Genomic DNA, 12,509 nt, shown 5'->3' on the forward strand with positions numbered 1-12,509 from the left:
TGAAGACTGCCAACAAAAGGGTCCTCCAGGCTGAGGTTAGCAGCTAAGCATGTAAATCATCTGGCTGTGCTGTGGGGTTCTTTCTTAGGCAGGGTGCCTGAGGGTGGCATATTTTCTGGGACGGCCTCCCAGCTTCTTCTCGTGCTTCCCTCCCCTTATCCAGGGTGGCCAGGAGCCCCCCTAGAGCCATGGGCTGGGAATCAGACACATCCACAGTCATGAATTTTGCAGCATCATTTGCATGTTTAACCTTCTGCTTCTCTTATTCTCAGACAGATGCAGGCAAAGCCATTTCTGTAGGCATTTCCGTGCTTCTGAACAAGGTTGGGATGGGGATGAATAATCATTTGGACTGTCTGAGTCTTCCTCCCCAGGTCTCCTCTAAGAAGAGCATATTGAAATGAAAAAAATAAAAATAAAAAATAAAAAAGAAGGTCATGTTGAGCCACGGTGTTGCAAAGATACCTTATCAGTAAATATATCATGGATTTTTATTTCACCCCTGACTTCAAGACCATATTATGGTTTATCTTCCACATCTGTACAGAAGCACTAACGTTGTGCATTTCTGTTCTGTGGATACAGTACTGATAATGGAATCAGATCTGGCCTTCAGTTGTGGCCTCCCACTTACAAACCGGGTGAGCTCCCCTGTGACATGTGCTAAGATTGGTTTTGCTTACTCAGTATGGTCATTGTGAGGGTCAAATGCAGATGAACCTACTTGTGAGACTGTTAAAGGCCATGCAAAATAAGTGATTTAGAGGATAGAAAACACCACGTAATTGATTATATCAGGCCATTGTGATCACTATCAGCCCATCCAACTAAAAGGGATCACTTTCTGCTCTCCAGGTGATTTTTGTATCTAGATAGACCTAGGATCAAATCCAGATAATTCTCCTTCCAAGCCACTTAATTCTATGAAATGTATTGCAGCCCTCTGGATCTTGGTTTTGGTAAACTTGCCTTTTCAGACGTGGTGAGTATTTAGCTAGCATATACATGGAAGTGTTCCTGCCACCCAATCAATGATTTTTTATAATCATTTAATTTTTGACTATTGCCAATTACAAAGGAAATCATTGGTACCGTATGGAACAAACTCTTCTGGCAGGAAGTACTATCACTAAGACATGAAATTCAGTTATGAATTTCTGTCACTGTTTTCATTTATTTTTGTTTGTTTGTTTTGTTTTTCTTTTTTTGTGTATGAATAGGGTCCTATTGTTAGTTTACCTGTTGTTTTGCCCACCTAGACTTAGTTTTCTCCTCCCTCCAGAGCTGCCTGCTCCTACCTTAGTGACATTAATAACACAACCTTTGTAGCCATATCTACAATAAACAGGACACAACATCATCTCTCCTGTGAGCCCTTCCCTTGGTAACAGCCGAACCCACGGCTCCTTCTTCCATAATTCACTTTGCAGTTACTGCCTATGACTCAAGAAATTCTTTTTTTTTTTTTAAGATTTTATTTATTTATTTGACAGACAGAGATCACAAGTAGGCAGAGAGAGAGGAGGAAGCAGGCTCCCTGCTGAGCAGAGAGCCTGATGTGGGGCTCGATCCCAAGACCCTGAGATCATGACCTGAGCCGAAGGCAGAGGCTTAACCCTCTGAGCCACCCAGGCGCCCTACTCAAGAAATTCTTATCTGTAACTCAAGTAGTACCTTATCATTCTTTTCTCGAATTGTCTAGAGCAGAACGCAGTACTATAGACATACACACACAGCTTGAATTTTCTTTCTTTTGTGTTTTAACTTCTGAAGATACATTCCGAGTGCTTTCTGGAGGGACCATGACTTTCCTAACTCACATAGTTAATGCAGAGCGGGCAGCCCCATGGGGGGCACATAGTAGGCATTTGGTATGAGTTTTTTGTCTGGTGGGAAGGGAACAATGGTTTCTATGGTGAATACCTGTCCATTTCATGCTATAGGGATGCTGTTAGATTGGAGTTTTCTCAGGAGGTAGATAAATTGCTTTGCTCTATTGAAGACTTTCTAAGGGTCCTTACAGATGTTTGTATGATAAATGAAAACAAGGAGTACCAGCTGGGCATTGATGTATAAAATTCTTGTTTTGAAGGATGCCAGACACAAAGGAGCACATACAGTATTACTTCATTTAGGGGCACCTGGGTGGCTCAGTTGGTTAAGCATCTACCTTTAGCTCAGGTGATGATCCCAGAGTCCTGGGATCAAGCCCCACATTGGGCCTCCTGCTCAGGAGGAGTCTGCTTCTCCATCTCCCTCTGCCCCTCTCCTCCGACCCTGTCATGCTCTCTCTCTCACTTTCCCAAATAAATAAATAAAATCTTCAAAAAAATTACTTCATTTAATAAGGGCCCAAATAAGTGAAACCACATCTTTGCGTGATTCCTGGGAGGTGTAGTGATTGGCAGAATATGGGAAGAGGTTTGTGGGATACTGTGATATGTTGTATCTAGGTCTGAAGGATGGTTTAGAGAGGTGTGTTCAACTTTGTGAAAGTTCATGTAGCTGAGTGCTTACAATCTGTGTGCTTTTGTTCCTGTATATTATTAATTGATAGAAGAAAAAAATCTCATTTGTGTTATCTCATTTATTTTGGTAGCACGAGAGTAAAAGCAATGTCAATTTGGGTTCAAATAGAGATGACGCTATCATGACCTCTATTAAATACTGTCTGCTCCACATATCTTGGGAAAGAGAACTTTTGCTTGTGTGGGATGTCTCTAGGACTTAAAAACACGGTTTACAGAGAAATAGAATAAAAGTCAGTGGTGAACAACCCGCAGTTTGTCTTGCCCGGACACAGCAGAAGTGGCAAGGGCACTCCTCTCGATCATTGGTTATGAAAACAGCCATCAGTGGGTCAGACAGCTAGGTCCCCGCTTAGGTCTGCAAGGGCTCGGCTGTCTCTCTGGGCTCACAGATGGACAGCTTTTGTGGAGAATGTTGGCAAGTCATTCATTCACATGTGCAAACCTCATGGTGTATTAAGGGAGACAAAATGACTTGTGGCCTAATTTTCCTTTGAGGAAAGAAATCTTAATTTATACAGAAACTAAAGCTTAACAGTCTAACAGCATATTTTTGCTAAACACATATTTTTTTTTTGGGTGAATAACAAGTCATTTAAAATGTTTCTTCTTTCTGGAAGGGTTTGCACACAAGCTTTGGTAACACTATTTTCTATTGCTTAAGTGCCAATTCTTTCCTAGGGGAGAAAAGTATTGAATGTAATGATGAAACATGTTTTGCACCCGCATGATCAGGATTCGGTATCGTGGTTTTCCAGTTTTACTCTAGGCTACCTGGGATGGTGTTTTTCAACTATGCATCAGAACCACCTGTATTATTTATTAAAGAAGTAAGCATTTCTGGACCCCAGTCCACATAATGAATCTCCAGTGGGCAGGCCCAGGTTACTACATTTGAAATAAGCTCTCCTGTTGATTCTTTTAATTTTTTTTAAAGATTTCATTTTTTTGAGAGAGAGGGAGCACAAGCAGGGGGAGGGGCAGAAGGAGAAGCAGGCTCCCCACTGAGCAGTGAGCCCAATGCAGGGCTCAATTCCAGGACCTTGGGATCATGACCTGCCTGAGACAAAGGCAGATGCTTAACGGACTGAGCCACCGAGGTGCCTGTCTCCTGTTGATTCTTTTTTTGTTGTTGTTGTTTTTAAAGATTTTATTTATTTATTTGACAGAGATCACAAGTAGGCAAAGAGGCAGGCAGAGAGAGAGAGAGAGGGAAGCAGGCTCTCCTCTGAGCAGAGAGCCCGATGCGGGGCTCAATCTCAGGACCCTGAGATCATGACCTGAGCTGAAGGCAGAGGCTTTAACCCACTGAGCCACCCAGGCGCCCCTCTCCTGTTGATTCTTAAGCACACTGAAATTTGAAAAACATTGGCCCAGTAGCTACTAGCATTAGTCAAACATACTCTAGTGGGGTAGGGGGATGTTGACCTAGGAAGCTTCCCAAGAATCTCTTGGAAAGAACTTGTGTTGGGAACACAAATTCTAATTTGTCTCAGAGAACCTCTAACCTTAGGTGAGAAAGACGTGCAAAATGTCCATAGCATGTCTTCTGGGGCAGGGTGAGACAAGAATTTCTTTGTGCATAGATAAAGAGCCTGGCAGCCTTACCTTTCCAGTGTTTGCACCTCTGTCCTGTATTGGCAGGAATTCTGACTTTTGCATTCTTTTGAATCAGAAAATTGTCCTTTTCTGTTCATTTCTTTCTGCCACAGCAGGCTATTTCTAAAAGAACAGTGCTGCCTTTCTTTTTGTGGATTGTTTTCTTTCTTCCCAAAGACATTTGAGAGTCTCCTCCCCTCTGAGTTTTGCTCAGTTGACTTTATTACAAGGACACATCACTAAAAGTACATTTAGTTGAGGGCGGGGGGGGGGGAACTTTGTTGGAAAGAAATTGCTAGAAATAAACTGTGAGGGAAAAAGATTACCTCTGGTATAAATAAACATTTATTGGAAAGGGCTGCAAAGAATAGCCCAAAGCAAACTCGTTGGTTTCTTCCATTCCCAGAATCAGCATGTGTATTGGGATTAGAAGCATTAAGAACATTAGACTATTGTCTCGTGATTTCACTATTTTCAATCTGAACCTTGCAATCTGAGAAGCTCTGGGAAAAGAAGGTGTTCAACTTTTCTTCGGTGAATTAAAAACTGGCTGATTTGCAAATGAAATAAGGAAGATGTCAGATCTGAGAAATAATTTCTAGAAGCTATAGAGTTGGGAGTTTGGGTCCTCCATGGAAGTTTCATGGTAAAACCACGTATAACCCAATTGCTTGAAAGTATTAATAGCAAATATAAGTGTGACCAGTCTAGAGATGGCAACAGGCACTTGTCAAGGAAGGTTAATTATAATCTAAAAATTTTGATATATGATTTTGAAAATTTCCCAAAACTAGGATGTCAGCTGGGGGCAGTATCTGAAGATACTTTCAAATTATGGTAACTGTGGGGGTAGGAGCTGCATGCTACTGGCATCTTGTGGACAGAGGCCAGGGATGCTGCTGAACATCCTACACGTATAGGACATGCCCTCTACCCTCTAACAAAGAACCCTCTGTCCTCAAATGTCAAATGGTCAAGATTGACTGTGAGAGCAAGCTACAGTACAGTGAAGATTATGTTGAGAAGGGCATTCTCGAATTACAGTGGCTCAGAAGGCTGTTTCAGTGATCTTTATAGTAAGTCCCTACCTTGGGGGAAGTATCAAGGCTGCAAACTGGGGGAAAAAAAAAAGATTTGTTTGTTAACATTATGAAAAGAATAGAGAACTCAAAATTTCTATTTGTTTCCATTGTCTCAAAATGGAAAGCATTTCCCAACTGAAAGGAAGAAAACTAAAAACAAAGTAAAGCACATTGTGGCCTAAGAAATCTGACAAGTAAAAGAAGATTCAGTTGATTTAAAAGAATTCAGTATCTGAGAATGAAAAGAACTGTATTGCTACAATGCTAACACAACTTAGAAATGTGATTTCTGAATGTCAGCATCATTGTTGTAACCTCTGAGGGCTCATAAATACGTTCCAAAAAAATGGAGACAGTCAAATAATGCCATTATTCTCACAAAGGCTAGCTTCTGGTTGATATAAACTGGAAATCTTGACATTTATAATCAAACAACATTTTGAAATAGATCATGAAATTGTTCATGTATCTTCAGAAAAGGCAAGGATCCATAGCCTCCTATGTGTTTTCATTAAGAGGAAAATATCTCAAGCTGACTTCAGTTCCTTTTACAGATACCTTTATGAGGATGGTAGATCCAAGGAGCTCTCTAGTTATAATTTTTTTTGAGGTCAGCAGAGCTAGTTGTAGTTGATTTTGTGGATCTATGCCCACCCCATTTGGAGGTCCTAGTGGGCTTCCACATGATCCAAACTTTGTACTGCCTTTTCTTTTTAAATTTTTTTTTAATTTTTTAAGCCAAAGGCTGAATGAGATGATACAAAGCAAGAAAGAATAACACATATATCGTTTAAAATAAAAAATTCTACTTATCTCCCCCAACAAATTGGAATGATGATTCCAAAATCTCCAAACGGAACTTCAGGAGTTTTGAATACATGGTCTTTAATTTTCCTAAAAACGTTATACGTAGATGCAAAAATAAGGAAGAGTTGGTTTGCTAGCAGTTTCCAAAGAACATTGGTGGTGGAAATGGACCACAACATGAACAATATGAGATCTTTCTGTTGAAAGATAGAAACTAATAAAATGCTGGACTGCTTAGTGGGAGATCATTAAAGTGATTGTTTATGCTAATCAGGCCATATGGAATATTGTAGTATGTAGAATGTAGAATGTAGTTGTAGAATATAATATGTAGAATGTCATAGTATGAATTTTGAAGAGAAATATTATGATTGAGCTAGAGTTTAAGATGAGGAGCAGATGATGTTGAGTTGGTTTGGAAATGCAGAGTGGGTGAAGGTCTTCCTTAAGATTTCAGGAAAATTATGGCATAAGAAAAGTTGTTCCCTGCTAAGAGGTAAGATGGGGGTGTAGAAATTATAGGACTCATAGAAAATGCTGTCCAACAATTGAAACACCAGAGAAGATCCTATCTACTTGAGAGCAATGCAGGGCCCTTAAAAGGTTGGAAAATGGATTTTGAAGAAGAGATTCCTTCATTTGTTGGAAAGTTAGAGTACATCAGAAGGTCCCACACATGGTTGCTTACAAAAATCTCCTGGGAGCTATTTTTTTAAACATACTAATATCAGGAATCCATCCAGAGAATCAAATGGAATAGATGTAGGGAGGGGCTTAAAATTCTAGATTTTAAAACAGTTGTGCAGATGATTCAGATGTAGAGTCAAATTTGAGAACCACGAGGCCTCTTCAGTTTTGTGATTCTAAGTGAAGAGAAGACCATATGGGGAAGATCAAGGTCCCAACAACACCTCTGTGAACTTACACTTGCTTTCTGTCTATCTCAGATTTCAGTAGGGTTTATCAACCTCAGGCACCTTGGTGAAATGTTTACACAGATTATCTCACTTAATCTTCACAAAAAACAAATGAGCAAGGTCTTATCTTTAGAATTACACTTGTGGAAGCTGAGAATCAGAGCAGTTAGATAATGACTTGGTAGCTGAACTGGGATTCAAGCCCAGATTGTCTAATGGTGAAGTTGGTCCTCGCCACTCATTTGGTCTTCTGCCTGCCCCTATGCTATTCTGAAAACAAAGGAGTGTTAGATAAGGATCCTGGAAAATGATAAATATCAGAGACTCTTGTTTTTCCTTCCTCATCACCCTCTTTCTGAGACTTACATCCATTCTACAGGTTCCTCATGCTTTTTTTTGACACATTAGTGAAGCCAATGTTTCCTTCATTCTTAAGATAGGAGACTCTATTTCTTAAAATGTCAAAATCTCCCTGGACCTTTGATTTTGTTTTCAGATCAACACTAGCAATATTTTTGTGGCTTATCGAGAGCTTCATTTCTCTGTGCAGAATTTACCTGAATCGATTGGAAGGAAAGAAACTATTTCAAGAAATAATCCCAACAGACGTAACCACCATGCCTTTGTCCTCACAAGCTTCCTATTGTAGGCAACAATCCATAAGAAGTTCCATGTCAAACAAATGCACTTAGGAATATATAGGAAGAAACACCTAGTCAACCACCAATATAATGTGAACATTCTTTGTAAATATTCCCCCACCAATTAAGCACAGCATGTGTGTTGGCATAACCTTTCTCTGAATCTTAGGATAATACATGATCCACATCATTAAGCAATGGCTTAGAGTCATGCTTTTTCAGCTATATCAACTATCTATCTATCTATCACCTCTACTTATCTGCCTGTCATTTTATCTATATCTATCTATCTTCTATCACCTACTTACCTACCTACCTACCTACCTATTTCTACAGACTTGAATTGATTCATTAAGACACTTGAACTGGGCTTCTAATTTCCCCAAACACAATTGCTAAAAGAGTGGATATTCTGGAAGTATGTACAAACAATATGTCTTTGAACAAGGTTTCATGAACAAAGAGGGAAAATTGTCCCACTATTTGTCAGCTCTCAACTGCTCTCCTCCCAGGCTCTGAACAACTTTCATATAGCTGATGACCTTTGAAACACAAATCACACAAATCAAATGGCTTCTTCCTTCCAAGCCCAGGCTGAATTTTTTTAAAGCCTTTTAAAAAATACAGTAGATTTAAATAAAATCTCCAGGTAGGCTGTGCAATCGTGTCTGACCTTTTTGTAAATACGATGAATTGAATTTTAGTGTAAACACTGTGCCCTGGTAAAGTTCTGCTCTGTGGAATGACAGGTCTCAGGCAGAGGCAGATTGGTTTTACTGAGCTGTTTCAAAAGGAAGAGAAAGGTGTGGGCCAACTGTCAATCCAGGGCAGACTTGCCAGGGCTTTTTAATAAACCATTATTAGGCTATAGAATTTTTTCCAGGCTTTCGACTCTGCTCACGTTTAACTGGTCACGCTCAGTCTTCACAGCTGCTTCTCACATAACATCCTCGAGCACTTGCTGGAGATAGAGTGGGGTTTGAATTTCATCCAAGCATTGGATTTTCATTAAATTAAACAAAGAGCAAAAGGCGGGAAGGGAAAGGTGTATTTAATAGAGATTAGGCATGCTGTCTGATTTATAAGTTCTCTGAGAAATCCTGCTTCTTTCCAGTCACTTACCAAACGTCTGTTGAGCTGTGACTTGGGAAGAGCAGAGCACAGCCCAGAGAGTTTGGGGGCAGTCCTAATGCTGCTGGGAAATGGGAGGGGCTTGTCCTTTTCCTTCTCAGGGCATTGTTTTGGTTCTGTTGTTGTTTTTAAATCTTTATAATCAGGATGCTAAGTAAGACATTTTTTTGGCTGCTTTGGGCTCCATAATTCAAGTGCAGGTGTTGATAGATTTTTCTCTATAAAGATAGCAAATATATTTGGCTTTGTGGATCAAGAAACAAAATAGAGATCTTGTATCAGCGTTTACATAACAAGAGAGAAAAGAAATGTCCATAAACTTTTACTGAGATATTTCAAAATTCATTAATAATAATTAAGTAAAGTTTTTTTGAATTGCAGATCTTTTAATGAGGAGAATGGAATTTTTTAATCATTTTATTTGTTTTCTTTTGTTGAGGTTGGATAACATCTCAGCTGGGATTCAAAGTCAGTGTTCCCTATCATTAGATGGATTATAAATGTTCATCTGTAGAAATCATTCTTAGATCATGGGCCATGCAGAAACCAGATTTGGCCCATGGGATATAGTGGGTCAATCCCTGCCTAGTGGTGTAGAAAGAAACTTAAAAGAGGTAACATGGGAATTGAGTTAGAAGAAGGCATAAGATCACCTGAAAAGGAAGGATGTGTCAGGAAGATGGGAAAGCATGAACAAAAGCATGGTAACAATTCATGGTAAATAGCATAAGTCATAGGGCAGTGGGAACTCGGGAAGGTGAAGGGGACTGATTCTAGATGAATAAGTTCTCAAGCAAATGTCACAGAAGACAGAAAAATTCATCCTAAAGCCAACCAGTTAAAAATCAGTTTTGCCTAATTTGATTGGAATTTTTCCACCCGTGTCACATTTCCTCTGACTATAATCATTATTTTGATTTTTTGACTATTAGTCAGTATCCATGGCAAATTTACTTTTTTAGATTTCTATAGCTTCTAAAATTCTACATACCTGCTGTCAAAATTTAGTCACTGAGTTCTGATGGCTGATATTAACAAGTACCCCTAGGGGCTCAGAGTGCTTCTGAATCCTGATAGGATGAAGTCAGGTAACTTTGATTAGTTTAAATGTCACCAAGTCAGCTAGTGAAATACATGCAGGAAGATTTTGATGTGGTCTCTGCAGTGAAGTATTGTTATATGTTTTATTGATTTTCATATCATAGAATAGTTTTACATTTTTGTTGGTAAATATCTATATCCAGTTTAATGATTTATGCTGTTGAGATGTCCCCAAACAAAATCAGATCTTCCCCAAGTGGCCTGAAAATATGTACCCATTTCTATTGTATACTTTATGCAAGCTTCACTAATGGAGCTAAAGCAATAATGTTCTACACTAGATGGAAAAAAAATGACTGGTGGTCCAGAAGTACATGTATCTCATCCTCTCTGTGAGGTCTGTCATAGCCTGAGTTCTAGAAGGCAGAGCCTGAGGCAAGGGTTAAAATGCTTTACTAGGGAGATATAGTCTAGGGTGGGAGGGTGAGGTAGAGAGAAAAGGAAAAAAAAGATATGAAGCAATGTTAAGTACTACATTACCAAGCTGGCTTTGGTCTTACAGTGAGCTATACAAAGAGACACTCCGGAAAGCTTGGCTAGTGCATCTACTGAGCCTAAATGGTATCCCAGACAGTTAGTTTGAAAAGAGTCTGGCTCAGAAAAGTCTATGAGAGAGATAAAGGAGAGGAAGGTTTTGTTTTGTTTTGTTTTTAATCTACCCTGCTCTTTCCTACCTCCTGTTTCTCATTGGTTCAAATTCATCTCATGGGAAATTAATTTCCCCACACTTCTAGATTACATAATGTGGCTCCTTTAGTGTCCTCTTGGAATGCCAGCTCTTTTCACCTCCAGTGTGGGGTTTCACATAAGTTCAGAAATAGTGGAGAGCCTGAAACTCCAGATGTGTTGCCACTGAGGTCAAATGCATGGCCATAACCCACAGGGAGGGTTAAAATTCCCAGAATGAGTGACTGGTCAGCTCCTGGTGGTGGTAGTGTAGTCTGAGAGATAGTCAGTCAGTGGAGTTTGTATCACATACAAATTCTTTAGTCAGATGCCAAGTTAGCCTTACATGAGAGCTCCTACTAGAAAGAGAGAGAGATCAATAAGCTAGAGGTTGACCTGAAACTGGTAAAATTTAGATTTCTAGAGAAGTAGCAAATGGCCATTCCTTCCAAAGTAATTAATAATAATGTGATCAAAGATAAAAGTCTGGCAGGCAAATGCTTAGGACCCTTAGTAAGCTTGGCTGGCTGGAGTCATCTTGGACTTGTCTTCCAGATGTTATTTATTTACTCCTGTTGTTTCTTGCCCTCCTTTCCTTTTGCAACAGAAGCAGAGTCACATAAAAGGACATTTTTTAAAAATCCCTAGGTTCTATCCTTTCTTAATGCCATCTTTTCTTTTCCTACCATAGGCAGAAATTAGAAGCCTATTGGAAAGATGCAATGAGGTTTTGTGTATAAAGCCCTCAGGACATTGTGATCAATGAATGTCTTCTTTCCCTTACAGCATGCTTATTGACATTCCTTACACTGTTAAAAAAGGACTTTTTCTACCATTGCAGAGATTTTGACTTTTTCTAAATGATCACATGTGAGGGTCTATACGAAAGATGCTAACTTTTTACTTGGCTTTGACCACACTCAACAAGCAATAAGCACTTTCCAATCATGAGAGTCTGTGATTTTTTTTTTTTTACTCCTAAGCTTAATAAAGGCAATGTTTAATTATCTGAGATCTTTTCCTATTTATGTTATAGAATTTTAGCCACAGAGAAAGGTTAATATCCAGTGTATGAATAAGACATTTTGGGGGTATGTGTACTCATATGATCTGGCTCATTTCTAAAAGCAGAGAACTTTACATAAGCTAATATCCTAGAGTTTGCAATTAGTTATATTTTTCCATCAAAATTTAATTTTAAGACTTGTACCAGACTATATTGACATGGCATTAATAATTTATGTGAAACATAGTTGGTACTTGCTGGATTTTAAGATTCCCTTCGATTAATCACCCTGGCTGGACTTATTCCATATTGGATACGACTTTATAGTAAGGCTCCATAAACTGATTCCTCAACCTAAACTTCATTATCGTCCCTGGAATCCACCATTGCCATTTTCTCATATGTTCTCCACTTCAATGGAAGAGCCACATTTGGCTAGCTTATTCACTCATCTTTCCACAGATCCTGCCTCTGTGTAGGCTAGAACAGAGTGGCAGTCAGCTGAAGGCTGTAGCTAGTCTCAGAAAATATTGTGGATGATAATGAGCAACCAGTAACGTGCATTTGAAAATAACCTTTAGTACAGAAGTAATAAGTTGTCATTATAGGTCTTTCAGAAAAAGTAAACAAAACAAAACAAAAGAACCACCACAACAAGATACCCCATTTGGAGACAGATATTCTTTATTTAAAAAAAAAAATTTTTTTTTTGAAGATTTATTTATTTGAGAGGAAAAGAAAGAAAGGTAGAGGGAGAGAAAGCAGCAGAGAGAAAGGGAGAAGCAGACTCCTTGCTGAGCAGGGAGCCTGATATGGGACTCGATCCCAGGACCCTAGAATCATGACCTGAACCCAGGGCAGACACTTAACCAACTGAGCCACCCAGGAGTCTCTGGAGACAGATAATTTAAACATTTTGTTGTCTTCCTTTCTTCCTTCCTTACATCCTTCCTCTCTCTCTCTTGCTTCCTTCCTTTCTTTATACCTTCCTTTCTGTACCCAAAAATATATACACAAAGAGTTCTTTTGTA

The sequence above is a fragment of the Lutra lutra genome, chromosome 1 (genome assembly GCF_902655055.1).
Source record: "Lutra lutra chromosome 1, mLutLut1.2, whole genome shotgun sequence".
Classification (NCBI taxonomy): Eukaryota; Metazoa; Chordata; class Mammalia; order Carnivora; family Mustelidae; genus Lutra; species Lutra lutra.